The 20,599-nt window shown below is 36.8% G+C and overlaps 1 protein-coding gene across 1 annotated transcript in view; it reads right to left on the reverse strand.

Moving 5' to 3' along the window:
- Positions 1-20,599, reverse strand: part of ARHGAP15 (Rho GTPase activating protein 15) — a 604,198-nt gene that overhangs the window by 203,629 nt on the left and 379,970 nt on the right. The gene's annotated exons all lie outside the window — the stretch shown is intronic.

Below are 20,599 nucleotides of genomic sequence, written 5' to 3' on the forward strand. Positions count from 1 at the left end.
AGAGCTGGCTATCTTACTTTTCACTATTATTAAATATTCTTGTAAAGAGTTACATTGCTAGAAAGTAATTGTTTAAACTTAGCTGAGAATTTGAGGCCTATGAGTATGAGCCTGAAGGATGGTAGAAATAAACATAATTTACAGAATTATACCAATCTTAAGACTTGAATAATATTGGAAATAAACTCAAAGTAAGAAGAACCTCAGAGAGAGCCTGAGTATGCTTGTGAAATTTGACTAGGAATCCTAATCTCTTTGATTTGATAAGACTAAAGATAACCACCTGAAATGATTTCTGGAAAGTGGAAAACAAAGTACCTAGAAATAGTCTTTAATAAATTCTCTTACATGTTTCTTTCTTTTAAATGTTAGTCTTGAAGACAAATATTGGTGAATGATTCTAAGTATCATTAAGTGAGAGCACTTGTCTTGAAGGAAAATCACATGTGTCTGGAAGACATTGAAGTTGGAGGTTGTATTTAGCTCATCTCCTATCGTTCTCTGAGTTTCTTGTAGGTTTGAGTTCTATTGTTATGTTATGCTGTGATCATGCTGATGTAAATAAATCATTCTTTTGGCATTGTGACTTGCTCAGTGTTTCTCTAGAATAAATAGGAGTCATATGAATAAACAGTCTAATTTGGTCAGCCATTATCATCTGGTAGTTTGCAAGTAAACATGCCAGCATAACCTGAGGTCCAGACAGGAGTGGATGGCCACAGCAGGTTTATGGATAGAAAACTAGTTGCCTGACGATGCCATTCCTAAGGAAAGCTTGAGGCCTACCTAGGGAAGAGTAATCTGTAGACTATGCCCATGTATACTTTTTTTCCTTTTAAGATTCTAGCAACAAACTCTCTTATAAGTTAAAGATATGCAATAAAAGGCTTACCAACACAAACAAGAAGAAAACACTTAAAAATTGACCCTTGTGTGATGAAGTCATTATAGTTATATGAAGTCTAGACTTTGATCCCATCATACTTGAAATCGATATTGATCTAAAATTTATAAATTTACTCTCATTCTTTTCAATCCCTCCACCTCTATTTTTTTAAACATCTAAACAAAGTGACCTCATTGTTTTCCATTGGACTTTTTTTTAAAACATTGGCTGGGATGATTGAGATTCAGGAATGTGGGAAAATGGATTCCCAAACCACGTCCCCTCCCCTTTCATTCTGAACTGTAATTTTTGGCTTGGCTTGAATCACAGTCATCACATTTCAGCCTGAATCTCTCTGTAAAGTGATCTTTCTTAAACATTTCTCTCACTCATCAAGGGATCAGAAACAAAGCCATTCTAGCCTTTCAGCAAAACACTTATAAGCAGCTTTTACAGAGAGGTTGCAAGAGCTAAATTTCCTCTAAAATTGTTTGAAAAGTGAACATTTTCAGTGCCTTGTTGTCCTTTTTGTGAATCTTGTCATCTGTATGCCATGAGCTCCAGCAGCTATTTTAATCTGTTTTTGTTTGCAATCCATTTGGTGTCCATCCAAGGAAATGCAGGTGATTCTAATTAACTTATTGCTGAAGACGTAGGAAAAAAATATCTCAATTGTGTTGCAAAGAATTATATACTTAAAACTTTTCTTCTATTATGTGCAACATATTATTAATGAAAATGATTATATGAATATATTTACCACCTAATTCATTGCTGTTCACTTGTATAAATCAATGAGGCTTATGGCACAGGAAAAAGCCACACACATACAAATACACAGACACAATACAGACCCCAAGAATGCTTGCCAACTTTTATTTAACAAGAGTAGCAACTTAAAAATAACATTATTTTTACTTTGTGCAACATAGTTTAATATCTGAAATAACTCTGTTCCAATAAAAACCTATTGAAATACTCTTAGGCCTAACTCTGCCCTGAGGTAAAAGTGATTAATTGAAAGATTTTGGCAGATCTCTGCTCACCACCAGGGCAGTTTAATTTAGAACACATTCAACCATTTCTCAGTGTCTCTGTGTTGGTGGAGCATAACTTTTGATCTTCTTTGGGGAGGTGCCTCTAATTCAGACCCTTTGGCTAGCCACTTCCTGGAGGGTTTTGATGGCTTGGCTCTGCTAAGCATTCAGGTGAGAGAGAGAGCCCGTTCTGGCTGCTGCTTCTAGAGTGGGTCAGGGAAGCTGAATTCCATCCACAAAGGCAAAACAGTCTACAAACCTGTTTAATCCTATCAATACCCACAAGTCCTGTTTAGATCACAGACAAGATGGTTCTTCTCAACTTCTTAATGCTCTCCCAAACTTCTGAGAAATTCTGTGTCATTAGACTCTTTCCTAGTCAAAGAATATGCTTCTAACCATGACAATGGATGAGACTAAAAAGACTGAACTTCCTTTTCTCAAGAAACATAAGATTATTGTTTTCTTTTTGAGAATACAGGATAAACTACTGAGTAGGTATTGTTAATACTCCTGCTAAACAGAAACATGGGGCTAGGGCATAATCCTCCCTATTTGGCAGATGGACCTGTGCTAGATTGTGGTTAAATGCAAGGACAGAAAAATTTCAATACATTCTAGATGGAAAGACCTTGAGCTGGTAAACTCCAACTGTCTATGCAATTTAACGAATATTGATTAAGCACTTACTATGTAGCAAAAGTGTGCTAGGCACTTGGAATACAGCAAAGAACAAAGAGTACACAGTCCAGATGTAATGGAGCCATAGCACCAGCATCTTCTGAAGCAACAATGCATTAGTGACATGCATTGGTCATGCATCAGTGACAATGGCACCTGTAATCTCTAATACTTTTACATATACGACACATCCAAGCAATACACTCAGGTTGGTATATAAGCTCTGTGGTCAACTTTAGAAGGAAACACCATCATGGTATATATTCAATTTCACACTATATCCTAAGACTGTTAAGTTTCATATGTGTGTATATAGATGTTTCATGTAAAATATGTAGGCATATAATATATATGAAACTTTAGCAAACAAATGATAATTATGATATTTATTTTATTACCAAAGTATTATGTCATAGACTACATTTCTTTCTTATGATATGGGTGTGTGTTCCGAAGGGCTCATCTGAAAAAGATTGGGAGATTATCCTAAATCTACCATGTCCTTGAATGTTCTATTTTATACCTCTAATTTAGCTGAAAGATGCTTTAAGACCCATGATATCAGATTCCAAATCTTTAGGTGACACAGTAAAAATCTCAAAATTTAAGTATTTCACAAATTACTGGACAAATCACACCCAGGTTTGGAGATATAAATATAAGTCACTGGAAGAGAGATAAAAAGACAATCATTTCCCCTAATTAGAAGCTCTAAGTATACCCAGACAATTTAAACCATTGATTTTAAGACTTCTACAAAATGGAATATATAGATAAATGCTCAGAGCTATCACTGAGGTTGGCTTTTTAAATTTCTATTATCATATTACAAGCAGAAAGATTAGGGGGACTTCTTTTAGTGGTGTAAGAGAGACCTATCTGCTCAGCTTCATTTTTGACTACTTGAGGACTGTTAACTATCTAGCAAACAATTGCACAGACTCTAGTTGCTCAAAACATTACTTGTTGCCTTAAAAAAAGGCATTCCAGTACCAATTGTTCTCTTTTTAAACTCATTAGCACTAGTGTAATACAAACCAGATTTCTTGCTTCTGAATGATTTTGTCACTTGGGTCTACATCAAAAGTCTTACTGAAATATTTGTGTGTGTATACATACACACACATATTTAACATCTATCATTAGATATTTAGCATCTATCACTTCTTTCTGACCTGTTGTCACGGAAAGAAGGTATATTAAGCAAAGATGTGTTACATATGTTGATGTTCATTAACACACTATTTACTGAGTGTCTCTTCCACATGTGTGATTTTTCGAAGTGGTAAGAAACCAAGTTACAAATGCATTTCATGTTTTCCATTGTCTTAAATTTCAGTAAAGGGTATCTTAATTTTCCTAATTCCACCAAGGTCTGGCCAATATTGAACTTTGAAAATAATATTAGAAAATCCATCATCAGTTACTATAGCTGACTTTCAGGGCTACAGAAGACAGAAATAAAAGACTATCAATTTGATGACCTAGATTTTATTTCATTGGTCCCCAAGGTTAGCCCTAACATTAATTATAGAGGCTATATTTACAATTTTTTTTAGAATTTTTGGGAAGATAATTTCATCTTAAAATATTTCTTTTACATAGTATTGCTTACGTTCAAAATTCTGTAATTAGAGTTTTATTCCTTTGTCTTTAAATCCCATGTAGGGATTTCACATAAAACTTCACTAATCATGTACACTTCAGTGTGGATCAATCTATTAGATCTTGTCTTGAGAGCAGACTTTAGCTAAAAGGACGGCAAATAGAGCAAGAGTTCACTTGTGGAGGATGTGGAACAGGAAGAGATGAAGGATAAGTGTCAAGTATAATAAATAATGGGAGAAGAAAAGAAAAGGAAGTGGATGTACCATGTTGGGTTCAAGCTAATGCAAATGGGTAATTGCTATTATCCAAATGCTCACCCTTATATTCTCAGATACACTGGACATAGGAAAATGGAGTGTTCTTACTGTATTTAAAGATTTGGGGGGAGGAGAGGCACGTTTTTCAGTTTGACTAAATACAATTTATTCTTAAATATGATTTATTTTTATTATCATGATAATTTTCCAATATATGGGAAGTGTAATAAATGATCTATCTTTCTTCTGGGACAACTTATACCACACTTTTTCTTTTAGGTGAGTGTAATGCTCTAAACTGAAGTTCAAAAACTGAGCTTAGGGGCTTCCCTGGTGGTGCAGTGGTTGAGAGTCCGCCTGCCGATGCAGGGGACACGGGTTCGTGCCCCGGTCTGGGAGGATCCCGCATGCCACGGAGCGGCTGGGCCCGTGAGCCGTGGCCGCTGAGCCTGCGCATCGGGAGCCTGTGCTCCGCAACGGGAGAGGCCACAACAGTGAGAGGCCCGCCTACCGCAAAAAAAAAAAAGAAAAACTGAGCTTATATAAATCCATATAGGGCTTTGCTCTACAGATTGAAATGTTGTTAAGAGACACATTGTTCTTCCTTGGAATTATGAGACCTCTGTATCTCCTTGGAATAATGACGTACACAAGCCTGTCTCCTCTGGGTAGGGCCTGCAGAAAACACAGTCTGGCATCATTCTTCTCTCACTGCATCATTCTTCTGCACCTGCACTGCATATGGAGCTGTCTGTGTATAGATGACTAGCTCCATCAGACACCTCTCCTCTCTCGTGTCCTTAAGTCTCTCAGTAACTTAGCCTAAAACTCTTCAGCCTCAACTGGAGATCACATGGCACTGAACAATGGCGGACTCACGGGGTCCTAGATTCCCAACCGACTCTCAAGTTTTCAAACAAACCTTAACAAAGACTACTATAAACAGAAACAAATGCATTTCTACCAACCCATTGGCTAGAATATAAAACAAAATAATGACCTTATTTTGCCAAAGTTTAGAGCAAAGTGTACTACAAGCAAAAGCCCTAGAGAGGAGGAAGGTACTAAGCTTGGGAACATAGCCTGCTCTTAGAGGTGTCAATATGATTCCCTTTTCCCTTCTTTGCCTTGTCAAACAAAACAAAACCCCTTCTCTGGTGCTTGAATATACCCTAATAAGAGACAAAGCCATTTGATGCCAGTTTATTGACGCCTTTTAGAACAACTGTACTCAATGTAATATTCAGTCATAAGGGTGTCTGAACTTCAGGCTGAAGTATAAATGATATTCTTGAGGCAGGTTGGCCAGGAGAAGGGTACTAGAGGTCAGACACAGTGCTGAAGGGAACAGTATGGAGCAACGCAGCCACCCAGCAAAGAAAAAGAAGGAAGGGGGTAAATGAGCACCCAAAATACATCATCATCATCCTGGAGTTATCCTTGTTCAGAACTCATGTTTTGCCCCATAAGAAATTTCACTAACAGGTTTGTAATTGTCTTCTTAAGGTTTCAGGGTTTCAGACTCCTTTCAACTTTAACTCTGTTACCTACCAGTGTTAATTATAAAATCTTGCTGTAAATATGAGCTAAAAATTTAATATTTGACAATGTTTGACAAGTGAAAAGCATTTCCCCCGCCCAGCATGCTGTCAAACAAGAAAATGACAATAAATGATTCAGGACTTTGAGTATGACGGTCTGTTTTCCCTCTTATATGCTAGGTGTGTTAGAAATAGTAAATAAGAAGAGATTTCAAATACCTTCAAAAGAGAGGTTGTTCATAGAATAGCATTTCTATGCAATCTCCAACAATTTTAGTTAAACAGAAGTGCTATAACCTTTTTGTTTATTTTTGTTTTAGTTTTGGTAATGGGAATTTGTGGCAGTTAATTTCAAAATATGGAAATTTAAGAATTCTTTAAACTCTTTCTCCTCTACACAAAACTCTATCCCGCTAATTTATCCATGGGATTAAATATGCAATATCCCTTTAAATATTAAAAGTCCCTACACTTTAGTCTTTAAATATATGAGAAAATATGACCAAACTATATTATTTTAACATGTGATCTTCTTTTAGAGCCACTGGTATTGCTTTTTGCACATGGTACTCTAATTGTTTCTGTTGGTTCCTCAGGAATCTACAATCTAGTTCTAGAACTATTTTCAGTTAAGAAGAGTTGCTTTCTACCATTAATTCAATTTCTAGCTTAATAACTTTTCCCTTAGTTTACCTGCTAAGAATAATTGTTTTATCTGCTCATATTCATAAACAGCTTGTGAAAAGAAGTCTTTCTTGTGGGAAAAGAATTTGTATGGAAAACATGCTCATACATATATCAGACCAAGGATTAAATGATGAACATTATATGTGAGGAAACATTACAAGAAGGTTTCACTATATTAGTTTTTCCAAGTCAGTATTCCAAGCCAGTCTTGGATTGTGTGTGAAAAGTAAGAACTCTGCACCATAACAGGTGCTGGCAGGAAACTCCCATTAAAGCTTATGGAAGTTATGCCTGTAAAGTCTTGGCATCTGAGAAAATTCTCTCATAAGAATGCATCATGCATCAGATTTTTCTCACTGCAAAAACAATACAAGGCTGTAACTGCTTAACCATATTCCCAGTCACTATTTTGTTAACACCATGCCTCGGTGCTGACATCTTTGGTGACCTTGCGCTATATGTAAAGTATGTATCAGCCTTAATTTCAACATTGCAAACGTGCATTATCTTCTGTATATAACAATAGAGATGCTGGTCTACCATCTGTCTGTCCTAATCAAAGCATAAATTTGAAAGATTTTTTTCCTGTGGAGTCAATGGATTTAAACTAATTCACCCACATTCTGAAGACTGACTTTTCATATACAACATGGCAAATGTTTAAGAGATTTACTGGAATTAGGAATACAATTTGGAGTATCAGGTAGTAATTAATATAAGCTTTAAATGTATAGTACTGACTCATGTTGGAAAGCACTAGCATTATGTGTCGCACATAGTGGGTGCTTAATAAATGTCACCTTTGCTTTCCTTACATAAATCATACCATATCTGTATGACCACAACTTCAAAGACTAATGGTGTAATTCTTCGCGTGTAAACTTGCCTACCTTAAAGTTAACAAGTAAGGCTTCTTTCTCCAATCAAGTTCAATTTTTCAGCCTATTAATTCTAGAGGTTAAAATATTTTTACTGACATTTGCCTGTGGGATACAACTGAAAAAATTCTCTGGCCTTATTTTATAAGTCTACTAGTTATAAGGGATTTGATTTAAACCCAATGGGTAATTTGGGTTTAAAGCTTTTGTCAAGTTAAGGACTAAGATAAAAACTTAGACAGTGGTGAATGTTAGAAAAAGCCCGCTGAAAATAATTGTGAGCCTGTGTATACCCAGATGCATATATTCACATCTAGGTTTGTGGCTACGCTATGGAGTAAATGTTACTAGCTTACACTTATATTTGTATTTATACTTTTAAACGTGCTTTTCAGATATCAATAAATATCTTTCATAAAAAGTCCTCAGTTGGGGTAATAGAGCTACATTCCAGAACACGCGCACGTGCGCACGCACACACACACACACCCCGCCCACCCAGCACCAACCCAGGCAATCTGCCAAAGTGTAGTTGCTGTGAAGGTTTTGCTTTAGGGCAACAGCAAACTAGTTCACCGCCCTGCTGCCCTGTCCACTCCTCACCACATGGTTCTTTGCTGTATCTTTAACTTCCCCTCCTACAGTGAGGGAACATTTCTTCAGACTGTTTTATTGACAATACATTTTTACTTTGTATGATGAAATGAAACAAGGGACTGGTTTCATTAGAAGGAAAGGTAAACAGAGCATTAATTAAATTTGCTGATGATACTAAATTGGGAGGAACTGTGGACATCTGTGAAGACAAAAGAATCATACAAATGGACTTCAGGAGTTTAGAAATACGAGCAGGAAATAATAAAATGAGATTCAGCCTTAAATAATGCAAGCTAATACATTTGGGAAAAGATAATCAGAAACATGGCTATTCAGTGGATGGTAGATGCCTGGAAAGTGGTGATGGTGAAAGAGACCTAGGGGGTGATAATGGGAAAAATTATACACAAACTTACGGGGAAGTAGGCACAATGCCTGGAGGTTTATATATAAAAAACATAATTTTTTGAACCAGGAACATGATAGTTCTACTCTTATGACACTGGTAGGTCTCAAAAGCATTAAATTTCTCTTTAGTTAGTTGAATCTCTCAGGTTTATGAAACAATTTAACACTGTTTGTTGAGAGACTGGTTTCTGCCTCTTAAGGATAAGCAAGTCAGTTTTGTCTGAAACCTGTCCTGAACACCAGGGTCATTGCTCTATTTTTGTTCTGTCTTATCCTATTAGAGATTATTGCTAATATGGTATGTCATATAGATATAAACATGGATATAGACTGAGGTGGATATATATACACATATCATACCATGATGCAAACGCCAAACAAAACAAAACAACTCTTTAAGGCAGCTTCTTTACCTTTCCAGATAATGTAACTTTACATTGTGTTTTAAGGGACATTTAATCACTATCTCTTCTAGCAGTTCAGTGAGTCTTCAGCATAGAATTTTTTTTTAATATCTTTATTGGAGTATAATTGCTTTACAATGGTGTGTTAGTTTCTGCTGTATAACAAAGTGAATCAGCTATATGTATACATATATCCCTATATCCTCTCCCTCTTGCGTCTCCCTCCCTCCCACCCTCCCTATCCCACCCCCTCTAGGTGGTCACAAAGCACCGAGCTGATATCCCTGGGACGAAGTGAGAGAGTGGCATGGACATATATACACTACCGAACGTAAAATAGATAGCTGGTGGGAAGCAGCCACTCAGCATAGAATTTGATTCTCTAAGGATGGATGCATGGGTGGATGAATGAAAAGAAATCTTGGATAATATCCATCTATTCATCCATTTAATCGTCCGTCTTGACTGGAACCCCTACATATGCCAGCTCTAGTGTGCTGAGCAGTGAGGAGGCAGGGATGAACCAGACCGTCTCTAGACTCCAGGACTCACATTCTAGGTGGGGAAAGGGCTATGAAACCAGCCGTTATGGTCGCATGCAATAAAGGCTATGTTGGGGAAGCAAAGCTCTTACTGGAACACTGTGGAGAGGGGTGGCTACTAATGTTCAAGAGACCACAGAGAGGTGGTTGAGGGTATGAGTCAGAGAACATTCATTGTTGAGGGTGACTCTGGTGCTATGCCCAAGAGGATCAATCGGAATTTGGCAGGTAAATGGGTATGGAAAGGGTCTTTAAGGAGAGAAAACAGTTCATGGAAGGAATATCAGCCTTTGAAAACTTCATGTAGTTGGAGCATAGGAAGCCGTTTATGAGGTTATAAAGCTGGAGAGTAGACAGAGGTCATATGCTTCTCCTTTTTATGGTAATAACTAGTATGGTATTTTGTTTATCCTGATGGGAAGGCTCTCAGAAGGGATAATATAATCCTATTTATATTTAAGAGGGATAATTTTGGCAGCATGGAGAAGAATGGCCTGGGAAGAAATAAGAACAAAGGCAGTGATATCAATTAGAGGGTTTATCTCAAAAGAAATTATGGGAGCACAATTAAGGCCATGGGAGGTGAGAGGAAGAATCAGCTTCAAGAGATAGTATGGGCTTCCCTGGTGGCGCAGTGGTTGAGAATCTGCCTGCTAATGCAGGGGGCACGGGTTCGAGCCCTGGTCTGGGAGGATCCCACATGCAGCGGAGCAACTGGGCCCATGAGCCACAACTACTGAGCCTGTGCTCCACAACAAGAGAGCCCGCGATAGTGAGAGGCCCGCGCACCGTGATGAAGAGTGGCCCCCGCTTCCCACAACTAGAGAAAGCCCTCACACAGAAACGAAGATCCAACACAGCAAAAATAAATTAATTAATTAAAAACAAAAGTACCAATGCCACCGTGGATGTGAGGATTAAATTAGTCAATGCTTAAAAAAAAAAAAAGATAGTAAAAAAAGTACAGATCATTAGATCTGATGAAAGATGCTGTACCTAATGAGAGAGAAGAATTTAAGATGTCCAATGAATTTCTTTTTAGGGCAATGGGGAAATAGTTATGAATCCACTGACTGAATTAAAGACTAAAGGAGGAATAGCAGGTTTGTTGAGGAAAGTTATAAGTTCAGTTTAAAAAAGCTGAATTTGGAATGCCAGGGAAAAACTCAAAAAGGGTTGTTCCTGGACCTCAGGTCTGAGTATAAAAAGGTAGCTTGAGGGGGCTTCCCTGGTGGTGCAGTGGTTGAGAGTCTGCCTGCCAATGCAGGGGACACGGGTTCGAGCCCTGGTCTGAGAAGATCCCACATGCCGCGGAGCAACAGGGCCCGTGAGCCACAACTACTGAGCCTGTGCTCCGCAACAAGAGAGGCCGCGATAGTGAGAGGCCCGCGCACCGTGATGACGAGTGGCCCCCGCTTCCCAAAACTAGTGAAAGTCCTCGCACAGAAACGAAGACCCAACACAGCCAAAAATAAATAAATAAATTTATTTAAAAAAAAAAAAAGTAGCTTGAGGAGTCATGCCCGTTTAGGAACTTTAAAGTCATTGAAGGAATCATTGAAGCTTTAGGAGCATTGAGATCACACTGAGAGAATGAGTAGCATGAAATGTCAGTCAAGAATTAAATCCAGAGGAAATGCGTGTTTTTATGCTGTCAAACTCTAGGCCAGACACATAGGCTCCAATATTATGCTATGCAATTTCACATACATGCCAACTGCTCACCTTTAAGACAAAAGTAAAGAAAACTTACTACAGTGATTACAGTGCTGTTGGGTGTCTCACCACTCTGTAGGGATACTCAAGAGTTAAGTTATTAGCCCAAACTGTCAAAAGTGCAAAACATAACATGAAGAGCATTATGTTTAAAACAAGAAAGGTAATGGTCCTCTTTTAATGACACTGGTGTATTCTAAGTCTTTATAGAGCTTTTGATAGTGTCAGCAGAGTTTAACTTTTTTCTGCTGTGAAGTAAATTTTGGAGAAAATGAAATCAATATCCAGTAGCAAAACCATGTCAGAATGTAGAGGATTGGTATCCTTTGTTCATTAGTTTCAAACTGATAGGTCTGTGTCATTGACCATATCTTTCTTATTTCAAATTCTTTGACAGAATCTGTAAACTCAAAATCTATCTTCAAACTAAGAATTTCCTGATATTTCCATAGAAAAGAAACACTAAATCAGGAAGGTGAGATATTCACAGGGAAGTAAGCTAACACAGAGGAGCACCAGCATGGTATTCCAAGTCTGAATTAAAGGAAAAGATATGGTGCTCAACTTTCTGTGTAGTTATGGGACCTGAGCCTATGCCTGACCATTCTCAGACATGTCACTTACAAGTCATAGTTGCCATTCAATTACTAAATTAAAAACAGCAGGCTATTGGTGTTGAAATAATGCCTAATGGGATATGACTTCCTCTGATGAAATGAGAATGGATGTTCTATTAGCTGCTGAACTTAAACGTGCTTTCCAAAAATTGATGAGCATAAAATCTTAAAGTAAACATAACTTCGAATGTTTAGCATAGCTGAGTATCAATGGGAAAGAATGATGTCATTTAGAATATAATATAATATTATCAGAAATGGTTTAAATGTTTAAAAGAAAGACTTGCAAGCTACATTATTCTCTGCACATCTTGTAGCTGCCTTCAACCAACAACTGCTGGTCATTCATCTTTTTAGTTTCAACCACTTGCAGGTGTAGCAATGGAGTGCAACTTTCCAATCAAGATTGAAACAACGTTGAATGTAATTTAACCATTCTTTCATCATTTATTGAGAATTCATCATGTGCAAGGCACTGTGTGAAGAGTTAAAAATAAATCCATGCTCCCTATAGAAAGGAGCACACAATGTACTGAAGGTGATGTCTTAAATACTTTCCTTCTGTAAGTGGTGCTTTCACCCTACATCTCAGGGCGTTCTTATTTCCTTAAAAAGAGTATGACCTTACATTTTGGGTCTGTGGTCTACTAAAACCTCAAGAACTCTTCCAGCAGTATCATTTCAGACTTATTTTGGTTTTGCATGGTCAGTTTTTCTTTTCAAAGCATCCTGCCCTTGGTTTGTTTGTTTGTTTGTTTGTTTCTGAACTGAAAATAGAAGTGGCTTGAAGAGTATAGAATTTGGCAAAAGGAATAAAACTAGCAAAGAAAAGATTATTTAAACCCAGGAAAAACATTTCTAACTCAACAGCCCATTAGACTATCAGATAACCTCTCATAGAGTTCAGAAGAATCTCTAAGACACGAATCTATTAAGGAGATGAGTAAATTACTTTAAAACATCCTGTAGAGGAAAATATGCCACATTCAATTATGCAGACCAATGCAACTATTTCTCCTGGAATCTGTACGTCTCTTTTACGGTATACACAGATTAATGATTAATGCTTAAGTTGGACACACTTCATCTGAAAGTGTGAAAATTCTTTGGAAAAGGCAATTTTTTCTAGGCATTTAGAAAGGGAATGTTATTCATTAGGAAACCCACAAAAGAGTATAAAATTTTGGTCTTATTCATAGCTTCCTGAATTAACTTAAGGCTTCTCAATTATCATACATTTTTAAGCTCTAGGGAAATGCCTATAAAAATATAACGTATATATTTTTGTTCAACCAATAAAGAATAGATTAATTCAAAAAATAAAGTGACACTCTTGTGAAAGTGTTGATAATTTACTTTTTAATCAATTGGTTCACATTATGCAACAAGAATAAAAAAAAATTTAAAAACTACAAATCCACTTTTGAATCCCAAGGCAGCAAATATCTGAAAATCTCTAACTGCCTTATTATTAGTAGTATTATTATCACTATTACTCCCATTTTTTTAAAAACTGAAAGCGTTCCAAAAGCATGTGATTTTTTTCCTTCAAATTTTGTAAACACTTGCTTTCAGGCTTAAACATCCTGCCAACTTTCAGCCAAGATTATTTTTATGGTTGAACTATTAACTTCTGAATATTGGGGTTTATAATGGACAAAACTCTCAGACCCAGAACTCCCATCATATAAATGACACCACTAAAGGATAATTTAGAGTACTGCATCTTGACATGTTGAGGTGTTGCATTATTTAAATCCTCCATCCACAACAAAAGGCTAATTTCCTAGGGTATTAATTTTGGCTGTGTTTCCTTCCAACTGACTCCAAAGGAAAAATATGTTAAGAACCTAAACTTTAGAAAGGGGATGGGAGTGGGGGCAGAGGTTGGAAATTAGACTCAGGCTTTATCTAGGAAGAGACATTATTTATTCGTATGCATTCTGGACTCAAAAGTGTGGGAATATCCGCTGACTGATTTGACCAGGGCCACATTGCTGGATACGTTAGATAGCCTTTCTGGTTATTGAACTGCACATTCATTTCTCTGTTAACTTCTGTTAGTCTTAAGCTCTCTTTTTTTGATAATAAGACTGTTGTGTATTGCTCAGTGTAGATAAACTCCATTAAATGTCACTAATAAGTACAGTGAACTAATTCGTAGCCACGTCTATACACAGAATTTGTGAACATTCAGAATTTGTGAACATTCATGGCAAGATTTAACTGACAAGCATTTTCTGGAACAGCAGTACATTTCTCTGGAACAGGGAAGTAGGCATTAGGTAACTATGGCAGAGATGGTAACTGGTGCAATAGTCTGTCTTCTCTTCATTACAGACCTCACAAGCAAGTGCTTTTATCCATATTTGTTTTCTTAATTGCAAAACACAGCTTTTTTTCTCTCTCTCCACCTTGTCATCTCTGATTTCTTTTGGTTGTCTTTTCCCAGTTTCTCTTTTATACTCTCGCTGGCTGTTTCCTGTTTACTCTTTTTTGATTTTTGTCTTCCCCTCTAGCCCTGAATGTGGCTTTCTTACAGACACAGAGGCCCCAGCATGACTACCCCAAAGAGCCAATTCCAACTTGGACCCACAAGACTACTGCTGTCAGGAAGGTGGCTGTCATTGGTTGCATTAAAACAAAACATAAAACACCAAAAACGCTAAACTGGACTTGATTTTAACTCAGAATTAAAAACTAAGGAAAATTTGCTGTAAACTTTCACGGAGTTTCTTGGAGGATCATTGCTATTGTAAACGCATGTGGATGCCTAACTTTAGGCATAAAAAGCAAGCACTTAAAAAAAAAGGAAGACATAGGTCAGTGCTCTTAGAAACATTTTTGTTCAGTCCACAAATATTCTCCGGGGAAAAAGGAATAGTGCTTATCTTGAACTCTTGATTTTATTTTTTGAACATGTCATTTTTATCAGTTTGTTTTGTTTTTGTTACTTTTTTTTTTTTTTTTTTTACTCACTGCTTTTAAAACTAGCAAGTAGAAGTCCCTCTGGAACAAGATAGAATCATACAAGTTTTCAAGAATCTCGTCACAAACTAAACAGTACAAATTGCACATTCTTCATGGAAGTATCAGCCTTTGGTGCGTGCCTGGATCCAACTATAATAGATTATCCCAAAGTGGGAAAGAATGAACAGGACAAAATTAGCAGAACTGGGAGCAGAGCTTGTCTAGGGAAGGCATTATGATCTGCCCTTCAGGGGTCTAGATCATCAGGCAATGGGAATAGACCATGTAGTTTTATTTTTGCAAGTGAACGCTTGGTAGTATCTCAAGAGGCAGACTGGTGCACTGAATGTTGCCTGTTCTTTTTATAATAAGTACGTACATGGGCATGCCTTACTTAATTTGCAAATACATGTTAAGCAAGGCATGCACTATATATAATAGTAAATATCCATGTATTTACGTATCGTCCTTGTTCTGAATTTTTATGACTCGGTAAGTATACTCCTGTGTAGGTGTATAACCTTACCTTCTTATGATATTAATACATACGTCTAAATAAATATTGACACAATTAGAGAAATAGATTTCATTTATAATGGCATGGGATTCTTAATGTGTCTTTCTCTCAAACTTCACGTTAACAGCAGCTGAATTACCAAAAAGAAACAGTTAAGGTATAATAATAATCTTAGCCATTCTTTTTCCAAGTTGCTATAATCTACCCAAAGATAACTAATTGTTCAAAGTAAACATTCCACTCTGACCACAAAAGGAATCCATTACACAAACATATAATTCACAGTCATTTTTAGTGGGTTGTAAACAGTTTGGAATGAGCATAAAATGGGACAAAAATCAAAGTGAGCATTTTGAAATGAAAAAGTGTTTGCTACAAAAGGTCAGTCCCTTTGCTTGGCAAACTATGTAGAAAAGCCTGGGAAAATGCTGATCACACAAGCAATGAAGGAATTTTAAAGCCAACAGCCTCCTTGTTTCTTTAAACAGACATCGGAACCTATAACTGGATCCTGTCAAACAAACGACAGCAAAAAAATATAACAGCTGCTAAGAAGTCAAGTAGAGAGATAAAGTTTTTGAGGCTAAGGACCTTCTCAGAAGTAGACTAAAGGTCTTTCTTAAATCTTTAAGCAAGGTTATGGATCCCAGGGTGGCTTTTAGGCACCAAGTCAAATATGTAATTTTGTGTATCATTCTTGTCATAGTATTTTGTGTTCCAGAAAAAAGAAAGAGCAAAATTGTCAGTTAGCATCTGCTGAGGCATTCTGCAAAGGAGCTTATAGCTGGAATCATCAAATTTGGAAGACCTGGTATCACTGATTTTTAACTGTGGAAAAGAAAACCACATAATATAAAATTTATCATTTTAACCATTTTTAAGTGTACAGTTAAGTGGTGTTAAGTGTGTACACATTGTTTGCAACAGATCTCTAGGTATCATTTTAATGTTGTTAAATAGTTCAGGGGCATAAAAATCAGAACTGGGAATCATGGAAGAAGAATGAGTTGTTAAACCATATTCCAAAGGATGAATGCCAATCCAAATGTAATTTAAAAATTGTTTTAAAACCAGCCGTATTCCTTTACAAACAAAAATATATTCAATGCATAAAAATACGTTTAGTGTAGAAACGTGTTCATTCATTTACTTAACTCCATTATTATATAAAGGAAGTCTTTGGCAATGTATGGTACTGTTGTGTAGAAAAAGGACTGGTTCATCATTTATGGCATGTTCTTTTGGGTATCTCACACCAAGTGACTCCTTGTATTGTGCCGTCACAATGTGTCAAGAAAATAACCTGGGAAATAGGCTGTAATTAAACTTCTGGTCTTATCAGGAGGCTAAAACCAGAAGAGTATGTGTTTTATTATTCAGGGTTTATAATGTCATTTAGAAATATATTCTAAATAAAAATTATATATTTATATATATATATATATATATTCATTGTTTTGGTTTTATTTTTTTGCGGTACGCGGGCCTCTCACTGTTGTGGCCTCTCCCATTGCGGAGCACAGGCTCCGGACGCGCAGGCTCAGCGGCCATGGCTCATGGGCCCAGCCGCTCCGCAGCATGTGGGATCTTCCCAGACCAGGACACGAACCCGTGTCCCCTGCATCGGCAGGTGGACTCTCAACCACTGTGCCACCAGGGAAGCCCCAAAATTATATATATTTAAGGTGTACAACATGATGATTTGATATACATAGACACAGCAAAATGACCAACTAATTAACATATCATCTCCTCACATAACTACCAATTTTTGCCTGTGACGAGAGCACCTGAAATCTACTCTCTTAGCTCATTTTCAGTATTCATCACAGTATTGTTAACTCTGGTCATCATGCTTGTATAGTAGGTCTCTAGACTTATTCATCCTGCACAACTGCAACTTTATGCCCTTTGACCAAGATCTTTCCATTTCCCCCATCCCCTATTATGCCATTTTTAAGCTGACAAACTTCTTCTATTGTTTTTTTATTATTACTGTAGTGGTTGTTCTTTCTCCTAGCACAATATCTATTCTTTTCTTTCACAGCACTTATCACAGTTTGTTTAATGTACATCTGCTCTATATTCTCAGCTGGTAGTATGGAGACTGACACAGAGTAGGTACTGAATAGTTACTTACTGCTGAAATGCAATAAACACTAGTGTCTGTTACTTCAGTGAGTGTTTACAATGCCGCACACACTGTGTGCCGTTCTTTCCAAATATCAGTAACTGGTCTTCACAAAGAGTAGTCAGTCAGTTACATAGTTTTCATATAAAAAACTATGGATTAAGGTCTCAGCACTAATTATACCAGTTTAGTACTTTGTTTAGTTCATGTCTCCTAGGTCCTTGTCTCTAAGTGATACAGGTGACCCTATTTTTAAGTAAGCAATTTCTAGACACCTTTGAGGTCATCATAAACTACAGAAATTATTTTATAAAGCACTGAAAACTGGACTTCTCCCTCTTTGGATCTACATACCACCAGTGTGTCACAATGTTATCCTCTCCAGGCTCGTCCCCCCAGACCTCAAAAAAGTATCAGATGATCTCCTGCTTTTAGTCAGTTTACCATATGTATTGAGCATTAGCTGAACAATAATTCAATATTTTTGCAGAAACTGCTCTGGAAGAAGAAACATAAGTTGAATTTTTCATTGGCTACTTATGATTTCACATATATATATAAAATCTAAAACTGTAAAGGCAAGGCAAGGGAGAATGAACCACTTGGAAAAGCTTTAAAGACTAACACACTCCTTTACAGTTTGCCCTCCAAGTTTTCTGTATGTTTTCTAGGCTGAGCAGACAATGTCAGAAACCACAGAAATAACTTTAATCTAGTTATAATAGTTGGTAAGAAGGAGAATGCTCTGGTGGTTTAGAGGAATAAAGGAAATCCAAATCAAGATAAGGAAACGTACTAAACAAGTGATTCGCTAAATTGGTTTACATTTGGCTCACTAAGAGATTTCTTTCTAGGTAGGTCCAAGAGATGCAAAATTTAAAATGTAACTAATACCACTGTACCAGTGATGAATAGAGAATGTATCTTGTGCCAAGGGCTGGGTAGGATTTCCCTGTGGAGACTAGAGGAGCATGGGCAAACTGGCTCTGCCAAGTGCAAGTAACTAACTGAATGAATGAATGAATGAATGGTGGAATGAATGAATAAATGGTGAGAAATGCCCTCCTGATGTTGTTTCATTTGAAATCAAGCATGTAAGAAGCATTAAAAAAATCCAGCTACAGTTTGTAAATTATTTTTTTAAGGTGGGGGAAATAACCTCAAGAAAAAGAGAGAGAAAGGAAACAAATATTTTTTATAACAGCTGATGTGCTGCTGTAGTGAGGATTGAGACCATTTTCCTAAGACTGTGAGAGTAAACACACAGTTTTCATTAAAAGTGCCTTTCCCATAACTGGTCCATAAGCATTTCCCATGACTCTGCAGTTAAGTATCTTGGCTGGAAGAGGATCTGGCCATTAGAAGGAGGGCTCTAGATATGCAGAGTCCAGCCGTGCTGAGAGACTTGGCACCTTTATATGCTACTTCCTAACAACAACCCCAGCATAAAATGTCATCAGAAGCCTGCATAAACATTGGACTTAGATTCACATAAATTATTTCTGTCCTGAGGTGCTTTATGCCAAAATTTAGTAAAAACAACACTTTGAGTAAATAGAATTGGCATATCAATGTAAGAATATTAATCCAACAAATGATCATAGAAAAATATAATCAAAAGCACACACTTGTAAATCGTGCAGTGATGTGAGAGGTTTACCTTGTGTCTCTGAGTTTTTGTTGAACATTTCCATACAGTTCCTTCAAGCTGACATTGCCAAAATGCTTTGAATTATCAGTTGCTTTATGGAATTGCAGTCTTTGAGCTTCATTAAAACACTTAGGAATTATTTTAATAATCATATGTGATTAGTGCCTGTTCAGTGCTGAATCTACAGATTCATTTTAAGAGTAAACATTGGGACAATGAAATATAATGCCAAATATGATTGCCCCTGTCAGAAAATACATTGTCTTATTTTATTAAAAATCACCAACAAAATGCCATGAACAAAACATACAGTTTCTATTTATGGGCATTTTCTATTCTGCAATACCATGGTGTTTGCATGCCACAAGGCTGTATCTAGCAGAGTTCTCATTTTGCCTGGGGTATGTACATAAATAGAGAATTATAGAACCCTTTTTTTATGGGCACACATCTTATTATGTACAGCTTCCCCCAAAGTCCTATTTGGATTTTTGCTAATATAACAGTGCTCACACCATCAATGCTGAGTATTTATAAGAGAATGAAGATTTCCTGAAAATGATGATAATTTAACTATTAGCAATAATGGCATTATAACATTTTCAGTGATCCATTTGGCTTTAAGTACTTATTCAATAATATTTATTCCTAAAATATGTACTTACAAAATTAAATGAGATTGCAACATACAATAAAAAGACATTTCTCTCTAAACTCCAATTGATTCCATTCCTCACAGATACCTCTCCTTGTGTTCATTCTGCTTTTACTGTTTTCTCCTCTCTCTTTGAACCCTCAGCTCTTCTCTCTGATGTGTTGATATGCTTTTCCCCAAAGCTGCTCACTTTATCCACTTTCTCTACCCACTCGTCCCCTTCTTGTTATTCTCTCATTCCCTACTGACATGGGAATAATAGGATCCCAAGGCTGTCCTTATAGTATAATCAAAGTATGAATTTCCAGGAGCTGGAAATTGCAGACCATTTTTATTATGTTTCTATGATAAAGCCAGGTAACATCGAGAGAATTAAAATGGCTTTTCCCTAGCAGATAACTTGGTAAAGATTTCTTCCCTTGGTTCTATTGTTTTAAGAGACTGGGAGCTGAAAAGGGGAATAGATTCACCACTTCTTTTTCTGGAAACACCTCTGTCTTTTACATGATATATATTCCCCTAGATCCTGGGAATATGTTGTAAACTTGTAACAGATGGTGATGAAGCTTCACATTTCTATACAATATATTTTTTGAGATTCTGCACCTACTGTATGTATCTTTCAGGGAAAATGACCTTGAATGAATAAAGTCATAGTCTGAAGGAAAAACACCCCACAGGTAGACTAGCATAGAAATGATGAGTCAAATGGGTTTTGTTTTGTTCCCCTCAGTAAGATGAAATAATTTCAAATGGAAAACAGAATGTTGAAATATAGGAATCAAAGGTCATCTTAACACTGGAGGTGTGTCTGTT

Source organism: Monodon monoceros, unplaced genomic scaffold (assembly GCF_005190385.1).
Source record: "Monodon monoceros isolate NGI ecotype Baffin Bay Population unplaced genomic scaffold, NGI_Narwhal_1 Super_Scaffold_16, whole genome shotgun sequence".
NCBI classification, from domain to species: Eukaryota; Metazoa; Chordata; class Mammalia; order Artiodactyla; family Monodontidae; genus Monodon; species Monodon monoceros.